General features: G+C 41.1%; 1 pseudogene; it reads right to left on the reverse strand.

The window, feature by feature from the left end:
- Positions 1–2834: 2834 nt before the first annotated feature.
- LOC108543646 (voltage-dependent anion-selective channel protein 2 pseudogene) lies at positions 2835–3860 on the reverse strand (annotated as a pseudogene).
- Positions 3861–8947: the final 5087 nt, after the last annotated feature.

The raw sequence follows: 8947 nt of genomic DNA on the forward strand, positions 1-8947 counted from the left end.
CATGGACCATTTCAAAATGGTAGCAAAATTACCACGATCCTACTTCTCTCTTACTTTTCAGAAAGTTTACTTTCCTATAATTGAGTACCTTCTTTTTATTAAGAATCTGAAGTGTTTCTCAGTCTTATCTTCTCTTGTCTTTTTCTTCACTAATTAGCCTTCTATTATTGATAGTTCCATTTTCCTTCTTACTGAAAGGTATCATTTCTTTTTTCTTTCTTACTCACTGTCATTCTAGTAGTGTCCATACCTGGCAATAACCTGAATGCATTGCACAGGCATTTTTGCTAATCAAATAATCTATCTTGGAGATGTACAGTAACAAAGGAAATAATTGAATGGCCACTAATGAACTATTTGTGTCTGAGTATTATAAAAAGAATGCACAAATTTTTCTAGAATCAAGGTAGTAAGAAAATGTTTTTTCCTCTAGTGATTGAATAGAAGAGACTTTACCCTTGATTGGCTACTAAACAAACAAAGAAAGAATCCTGGAAGAGAATCTGTAATCTCAGCACCCTCTGAAAAGTCACTGGACACTGCTTTAGTAACTGTCATTAGTAGTGCAATTACTGGCATTGACCAAAAGAGGGCAGTTAAATCCTATAATGAGATAATGAGAGCACCGTGTAGTAAGACATCAGTTGTTAAAGTGGTGTCATAAGGAAGAAGAAACAGAGGAAAAGGTCATGCATAGAAAAAAAAAAAAAAGTTTTTTAAAAAAACATAAAATTATACATATGTCAAGAACAAATGAGATCTTTTGGTCAATCCTAAGTTTCTGTGTGCACAAATTATTAGAGAAAATACTTTTAATCATTCTATTTGTAAAGTCATCAGAGAAGGAAAACACAGTCTCACTTCCTAGTATTTCACATACGCAATCTAAGCTGGTTTTCGCATTCTTCTATTCTCGGTAAAAGCAGAGAGTAGCCATCAAAAACAACAAATGAGAGAGGGCAAAGAGAATAGACGCGGAGGTAAAGAGATAAGCCTTGGATGTAATAACTAATGTTTTATTTAGCAATCATCTACTTTGTACGCGTGACCAACTTATTGAATGAACAGAATTTATATATTACCATCAGGAAAGAGCTTTATTCTCCAACCAGAGCCTCCATACCCTTGGACAACTTATCAGACAAATCATTTAGCTCTTCTAATAAATTCAAGCTACTCTAACAGTCTCATTTGACTATCTGAAAAAGTTTAATCCAGTGTAAATCAAAATGTTATTCTTATAACCAATTCATTCTCTGTTTTGATTTTTTTTTTCTTTTTTTTTTTTGAGACAGAGTCTTACTTTGTCACCCAGGCTGGAGTACAGTCCACGATCTCTGTTCACTGCAGCCTCCACCTCCCGCGTGCAGAATCAAGCGATTCTCCTATCTCAGCCTCATGAGTAACTGGGATTACAGTTGCCTGTCACCACTCCCGGCTAATTTTTGTTCTCCTCTACATACAGCCCTCACAACCCAGCAGTGGGGAAGTGCTGCTGCCCTCCAGCCTCAAGAGATGCGGAATTCGAAGAAAAGGGAAAAGTCTTGCTCTGGTACTATTGTTATCTGGCCATGATTTTGTGTGGAAGATACCTGGGATGGTTTTTTGATGTGTCAACTTTGCTAGGCAATAGTCCCCTGCTACTCAATCCAACACTAATCTAGATATTTATTGAAGGTATTTTGTAGTTTTTGTTAAAGCCCGTAATCAGTTGATTTTAAGGAAGGGAAAGTATCCTAGATGATCTAGGTGAAATTGGTTCAATATCAGTTGAAAGGTCTTAAGAGTGGAATTAAGGTTTCCCTGATAAAGATGAATTTCTACCTATAGACAGCAGCGTCAGCAGCTTCGGCTTCTGCTAGAGAGTCCCAGTCTGCCCTTCCTGGCAGCCTGCCTTATGAATTTTGGAATTGCCCAGCCGTGAGCCAATTCCTTGCAGGGTCTTGCTCTGTTGCCCAGGCTGGAGTGCTGTGGCACAATCACAGCTTATTGCCATCTTGAACTCCTGAGCTCAAGCGAGTCTCCAGCCTCAGCCTCCTGAATAGGTAGGACTATAGGCAAGCACCACCACACCCAGCCAATTTTTTATTTCTTTAAGGACTGGGGAGTCCCACTATGCTGCCCAGGCTGGTCTCAAACTCCTGGCCTCAAGCAAGCCTCCTGTCTTGGCCTCCCAAAGCACTGGGATGACAAGCATGAGCCACTGCTGTACATCATTTAACACAGCCAGGTCTCACTGAATTACAGGGATATGTTCTGATAAATGTAACCCTAAGCAACGTTGTTTTGTGCAAAGGTCACAGATTGTATTTACACAAACCTAGATCGGATATCCTACTCCACACCTGGGCTGTGAGGTATAGCCAATTGCTCCTAGGCGGCAAACCTGGACTGGATGTTACTGTAGGCAATTGTAACAAAATGGCACATATTTGTGTATCTAAATGTATCTAAACATAGAAAAGGTACCATCAAAATACAGTATAAAATATTTATGGTACACCACGATAGGGCTCGTACCATGAACGGGGTTTGCAGGACTGGAAGTTGCTCTGGGTGAGTCAGGGAGTGGTGAGTGAATGTGAAAGGCTAGGACATTATTGTACGTTACTGTAGATTTTATACACACTGTAATACTCAAGCTACACTAAATTCATTTTAAAAATTTTTTCTACAGTTTTCATAAAGGTTTATTTCATGATTGGTGGGTAGTGCATTTAACAGTTAAATATACTTAAATAATGTATAGGTGGCTGCGTGGTTGCAGCATATTGGTAACTAGATACATAACCAATTCAACTAGAAACCAGCTAACGAGTAGCTGTTTAAATATTTTAAATATAGCTCTTGTTTAGATCCTTTGTTTTGATCACCTTCTTTGTGGGGAGAGTCTGCTGGTCATAATGAAAATGTATTAAAGCCAAATCTTCTGATATCCATTGTCATTTCTTTCAACTGGATTAAGTCTCCAACTCCAGGACAAACCCAGGTGTTTGGCCTCCTGCATTACTGTGCTTTTTATCTAGCAGAGCAGAAAGTGCAAGCTTCACAGCAGGCCTCAGAGTCTGAGTGTAAATGAAGTCTCTTTCTTTCCACTCGGATTAAACTTAGAGTTGTTGACTTTTGCAAAAACAGAAGCAGTGAAATGCAACCGATATTTAGTGTCAATGGCAAAATGAGTACAGTTGGTACTTGATGTCCAAGCAAAGTTTACTGAAGTGTCAAGATTGTCACATACCTTCTGATAAACTGAGCCTCCAAATTCTGTCCCATTATTGTCATTAGGGTGAAGCTCGAAGTCCCCCATCCAGTAGCCCACTGCAGAGTTATTCCTTGTCAGCTTTGACTTGGCACTGTCAGTGGTCATCTGGTACCCAGCAAGCCAGCCCTCGTAATCAAAGACGGCCGAAGCATAGATTGCAGGTCCAGCAAAATCAAAATTAACATCACAAGCAAGGTTTCTGCACTCCCTCTCGCAAGAGGACTTGATTTTACCACTTTTGTTTCCTGTGATTGCTAAGAAGGTGGTATCAAATATTAGTTTCAAACCTTGACAAACCTGGTCCAATTGTGATTTCTGTTCCCAGAGTAGTATCAGCGTCTCATTTTTCTGGGAAAGTCTCATCATACTCACACCGTTTATATTTGGTCTCCAAGACCCCAAAAGCTTTTCCAGTGTCTGTATTAAATGAACCAGATGTTGAGAATCCCACAGCACTTCATGACTTTGTTCTCATATCCAGTTTTACCAACCGCAAACCAAATCCTTTGTTAAAAATATCTCTGGCAGCTTTACCAAGGTTGATATATGATGAAGAAATATACACTGGCCACATGCAGGTCTGCCCGTAGGTCGCCATGGTGAGGCCACAGTAAGAGGTGTTCTGGTGGTCTCCTAAGGAGGGCCACGGCCACCAGCCCACTCTCAGCTGAGGCTGCCCAGCCGGCTCACAGTCAGGCCGCACCTGCCATGAAGTGAAGTCTCTTTCTTCAGTAGTAAATTAACCTTAGCTTATTCTAATATTTTTTACTTAATGAACTTTTTCCTTTTTTTGTTAACTTTTATTTTAGGTTCAGTGGGTACATGTGCAGGTTTGTTAGTTACATGCGTAAATTGCATGTTGCCGGGGTTTCGTGTACAAATGATTTCGTTACCCAGGTATGAACACAGTACCCAACAGGCAGTTTTTCCATCCTCACTCTCTCCCAACCTCCACTCTCAAGTAGGCCTCGGTGTCTTTTGTTCCACTCTGCCTCCCCGTATACCCAATGTTTAGCTCCCACTTATAAGTGAGAACACGTGGTATTTGGTTCTCTGTTCCTACATCAGTTTGCTTAGGATAATGGCCTCCAGCTCCATTCATGTTGCTGCAAAGAACATGATTTTATTTTTTTACAGCTGTATAGTATTTCATGGTGTATATGTACCACATTTTCTTTATCCAGTCCACCACTGAGGGGCATCTAGGTTGATTCCATGTCTCTGCCATTGTGAATAGTGCTGCAATGAACCTGCACATGCATGTGCCTTTTTGGTAGAACAATTTATATTCCTTTGGGTATATACTCAGGGATGAGATTGCTGGGTTGAATGGTAATTCTGTCTTTTTCATTTTTGTTTTTTTTTTTACTTTAAGTTCCAGGGTACACGTGCAGAACGTGCAGTTTTGTTACATAGGTATATATGTGCCATGTTTGTTTGCTGCACCCCCGTCACCTGCATTAGGTATTTCTCCTAGTGCTATCCCTCCCCTAGCTCCCTACTCCCCGACAGGCCCTAGTGTATGATGTTCCCCTCCCTGTGTCCATGTGTTCTCATTGTTCAACTCCCACTTATGAGTGAAAACATGTGGTGTTTGGTTTTCTGTTATTGTGACAGTTTGCTGAGAATGATGGTTTCCAGTTTCATCCATGTCCCTGCAAAGGACATGAACTCGTCCTTTTTTATGGCTGCATAGTATTCCATGGTGTATATGTGCCACATTTTCTTTATCCAGTCTATCACTGATGGACATTCGGGTTGGTTCCAAGGTAGTTCTGTCTTAAGTTCTTTGAGAAATCTCCAAACTACTTCACTTTTTTGTATTAACACACAGTTTACCACACAAATGTATTGTACAGCTATACAAAAATATTTTCTTTCTTTATATTCTTATTATATAAGTTTTTTCTATTTAATTTTTTTTAACTTTTAAATAGTTTTGTTAAAACTAAGACACCAACACATACATTGGGCTAGGCCTACACAGCGTCAGGATCATCAATATCACTGTTCTGCTTCCTCATCTTGTCCCACTGGGAGGTCTTCGGGGACAATAACACTCATGAAGCTGTCTTCTCCTGTGATAACAACGCCTTGTTCTGGAAAACCTCCTGAAGGGCCTGCCTGAGACTGTTTTACAATTAACTAATTTTTTTATAGATAAATACAAAGAACGTACTCTAAAATAACAATAAAAAGTATAATGGCCAGGCGCGGTGCCTCACACCTGTAATCCCAGCACTTTGGGAGGCCGAGGCGGGCAGATCACCCGTGGTTGGGAGTTTGAGACCAGCCTGGCCAACGTGATGAAACCCCGTCTCTACTAAAAATACAAAAAATTAGCCAGGCATGGTAGTGCATGTCTGTAATCCCAGCTACTCAGGACGCTGAGGCGGGAGAATCCCTGGAACCCGGGAGGCAGAGGTTGCAGTGAGCCGAGATCACACCATTGCACTCCAGCCTGGGTGACAAGAGTGAAAATCCATCTGAAAAAAAAAAAAAAGAAGTATAGTATATTAAGTACATAAATCAATAACAGAGGCACATATTGTCATCAGGTTTATTTATCATACATAACCGTATGTGCTATAGTTTTTACACGACTGGCAGTGAAGTAGGTTTGTTTACACCAGCATCACTACGAACACATGAGTAATGAGCAATTGTTGTGCTGTGATGTTGTGACAGCTATGATGTCCCTAGAGATAGGATGTCACTAGGAATTTTTCATCTTCGTTATAATCTTATGGATATCCTTATGTCAGATATGTGATCCATTGTCAACCAAAACATCATTAGGTAGTGCATGACTGTGTGTATCTGTTCTCCTGGTTCTGCTTCTCTGGTTGAAACCTGACTGATACACAAATACCAATTGTTTCTCATGGTGTCCTTCAATGGGTCTTAGGAGATCCTACACAGAGATACATCCCTGGGGAATTTCTGCAGGGCATCATTCCCCATACAGGTGAGATGCTCTCTGGAAGGCCTCCTGTGACTCTACCTTAGCTCTCAACTTCTAGTGAAGCATCCAACATGGCTTTTTTCTTGTAGGCTCTCCTCACCAATAGGGAGTCCGCTTGGATAAAGCCCTTTGTAGAGGACTCAAACCCACATCTGCTTCTTCTGGGATGAGGGGAGCTCATATACCTGCTCACCAAATAATAAAGCTGCACCTTGAAGGCACCCCACCTTACCCTGTCATCAGGCGCAACTTGTGCTAACTTCTCACTACTGGGCCTCTCTAAACAATAGTCACACAGAAGTGTCTTTGTCCTCTTCAATAAGGGACATAGGTCAGGTTCTTCCAAACACTTTTTTGTTCTCCATGCTGTCTCAAATTTACAAGCTCCCATAGTCGAGCAAGCATAGAGTCAAGGAGTAAGGCTCTGTCCACCTTCAGCAAGCAGTGCCCAATCTCTCCAAAGCGTCCTCTTGTTTCACCTCTCACTTGGAATCAGGGTGGGAGGGGATATACCCCAGTAATCCTTTTTGGTTTGTTTGTTTTAAGAGTCTCATTCTGTCACCCTAGCTGGAGTGCAGTGGTATAATTGTAGCTCACTGTAGCCTCTATCTCCCAGTCTCAAGCAATCCTCTCTCACCTCAGTCTCCCTAGTAGCTGGGACTACAGACATGCACAACCATGCCCAGCTAACTTTTTTATTTTTTTATTTTTATTAGAGATGACGACTTGCTATGTTCCCCAGGCCAGTCTTGAACTCCTAAGCTCAAGCAATCTTCCCCCCTTGGCCTCCCAAAGTATTGGGGTTACAAATGTAAGCCACCACACCAGATGCCAGCAATCTTTCAATTCACAAATTCTTTCAAATAATTTGTCTCTGCAATCATGTAATCACCGGCAGGTTCTTCCTGCCCTCTGCACAGGCAACAGCAATTCACTGAGACTACGGCACAGCAGTAAAGAAAGAGTTTGATTGACAGGAGGCTAACTCATGTAGTAAAACCAGAAGTATCACTCAAATCAGTCTCCCTGAAGGCTAGAAGTTTAGGGGTTTTAAAGGATAGTTGGTGGTCAGAGGGCTAGAGAATGGGGAATATTGATTGATTGGGGTCAAATCATAGGGGCATGGAAAATAGTCTTCACCACTGAGTTGCCTCTGTGTAGGGCCACAGGACTGATTGACTCATGAGTTGCAGCTCTGGCTCGAGTCAGCTGGTCTTGAGAAATGTTAACAGTCTGAAAAAAACCTCAAAAGGCCAATCTTGGGTTCTATAATAGTAGATGTTATCTGTAGGAGTAATAGGGGAAGTTACAAATCTTGTGACCTCCAGAACAACGGCTGGTTATCATTTAACTTTGCCTACATTTCAGCAGAATTCAGGCCCTCTCATAATCCTAACCTGTGGCCTTTCATTAGTTGTACAGAGGTGGTTTAGTTTTAGGAAAGGGCTATTATCATCTTTGCTTTAAGGTTAAAGTATAAATTAAGTGCCTCCCGAAGTTAGTTTGGCCTACACTGAGGAATCACCAAAGACATCTTGTAGCTTAGAAGCAAAATGTCAGTTTTCTCTTACTGTCATAATTTTGCAAAGGTGGTTTCAATGAGTCTCTATCATTTCCTCATATAGGCTGTTGGTAATTGTCCTTAGACCAGTTTTGGAAAGTCCTGTAGGGTATGCTAAGAACTCCCTTTGGAATATAGGATTTCTTAACACCTATTGTTCTCAGCTTTAGATTTTAGCCAAAATTCTGAGTCAACCAAAAAAAACCCTCTCTCTAATATTTTATTATACTTTATCACTTAGTAGCTTTTTGCACCCTCAAAAAAATCAATTAATCATAGGTGAGCTTCTGTGATGATTAATTTTATGTGTCAGCTTAACAGGGCTATGAAATATCCTGATACCTGGTTAAGTATTACTTCTGAATGTGTCTGTTCAGGTGTTTCCACTAGAGATTAGTATTTACATTAGCGGACTGACTAGAGCAGATGCCCTACGTGGTTGAGCATCATCCAATTCAGTGAGTCTGAACAGAACAAAAAGACAAGGGAAGAGACAGTTCTTTCTCTCTCGCGCTCCCTCTCTCTCTCTCTCTCTCTCTCTCTCTCTCTCTCTCTCTCTCTCTTGCCCCTCGTCTCTCTCTGCTGACTGTTTGAGCTGGGATACCAGTCTTCTTCTGCCCTCGGACTGTGACTTACATTGTCAGCACTCCTGGTTCTCAGGTCTTCAAACTTGACTGGAACTTATACCATCAGACCTCTAGCTCTCAGGCATTTGGTCTTAGACTAGAACTCACACCATCAGTTCTCCTGGTTCTCAGAATTTGGGGCTCGGACTGGACTACATCACCAGCTTTCCTGAGTCTCCAGCTTGCAGATACCAGACTGTGGGACTTCTCAGCTTCCAAAATCATATGAACCAATTCCTCATGATGAATCTCTTTCTATATCCTATTGATTCTGTTTCTCTGGAGAACCCTGATTAATATAGATTTTGGTACAGAGGACTAAGCTCTGATTTTTTATCTTGCCCAAATTCTTACCTAAGGGGTCTAGAGAATCATGCCCTACAAACCATAAATTCTCATCAGATGGATTTTATTTGACCCTATGTATCCTGACTTACTTTTCAGTCTGACTCTGGCATAACATTACAAGACGAGGAAAAAGTATTTCACCCCAAAATATATTTACTGGCCATACCTTGAAATTGCCCTGCAAA

The sequence above is a fragment of the Rhinopithecus bieti genome, unplaced genomic scaffold (genome assembly GCF_001698545.2).
Source record: "Rhinopithecus bieti isolate Rb0 unplaced genomic scaffold, ASM169854v2 scaffold_23748, whole genome shotgun sequence".
NCBI lineage: Eukaryota > Metazoa > Chordata > Mammalia > Primates > Cercopithecidae > Rhinopithecus > Rhinopithecus bieti.